Source organism: Octopus bimaculoides, chromosome 24 (assembly GCF_046866305.1).
Source record: "Octopus bimaculoides isolate indiv1 chromosome 24, ASM4686630v1, whole genome shotgun sequence".
NCBI classification, from domain to species: domain Eukaryota; kingdom Metazoa; phylum Mollusca; class Cephalopoda; order Octopoda; family Octopodidae; genus Octopus; species Octopus bimaculoides.
In genome coordinates this window covers 3,779,366-3,780,478 of record NC_142951.1, presented here as the reverse complement: position 1 = coordinate 3,780,478, position 1,113 = coordinate 3,779,366, and positions in this window count along the sequence as shown.

Sequence of the window (1,113 nt, the reverse complement as noted above, 5' to 3'; positions counted from 1 at the left end):
GGTGCAGATTGCTTCGATGTTTCTTTGTATTAGGACAAGTTACAAGATAGGCTTGATATAATAAAGCCTGGTGAGGGTATCTGCAAGAGCTATGTTATTTGTGAAAGGTAGGAAACCTATTATACATCCCAAGATACATCACAGACTATACCTAAACTTCTAAAACCAACAATATATATTGGTGTATATATGTGTGTCTGTGTGTGTGATTGTGTGTGTGTATATATAAGATATGTGGGTGTATCTTTGCGTGTGTGCATGTTGGAGAAAGATGAGAGATTAATAACAATGAAAGAAGTGAAATAGTTAGAGAGGGGAAGAAAAGTGAAATGAACTGTGAGAAGCATAAATTTTGCGTTTGAAAGGTAAACGGTTATATATAGGATCACACAAATACGCGTCCCATTTTTTGTATGAGGGAGACCGAAATATGCAACGTACTCAGTGTAAAAACGTTCAATATTCAGCCTTATCAATTATGATTTCATCTTTTCCTAATTTCACTTATCGACTCCAGTGCTTCCTATTTTTTCTTAACCTGGTAGTTAATCTATTAACCCTTTTGCCGAACTGCTGGGTTACGGGGGCATAAATACATCAACACCGGTTAACAAGCAGTGGTGGGAGACAAACAGACACTCAAACACACACACACACACACACACACAACGTGTATATTTACGACGAGTTTCTTTCTAAATCCGCTTACTAAAACCACATGCAAGGACCTGGTCAACTAGAGGTTATAGATCAGCATGTCTCGCAGCGGGACTGAACTCGGAACCATTTGGTTAGGAAGAAAACTTTTCACCATAAAACCACTCCTGCAGCTACATTATATTAATTTTTGTTTCAATTTTAGGTTAAAACTTGAAATTTCGTGCTGGAATAACAGTCAATTAAATAAGCCCTAATAGTTGACTTGTACATTATTCTATCGATATGGAAATGCTTTAAAAAAAGCACACAGACCTCGAAGAGATTTGAACATAGAATGCAAATAAATGTATATATATATACAGCAGAACAAATTTATCAAGTATAGTCATCCAGCGCTCTAATGATTGTGTCAGTCGGTTGCTTCTGTTAATCGTGATTATATTTGTTGCTAGC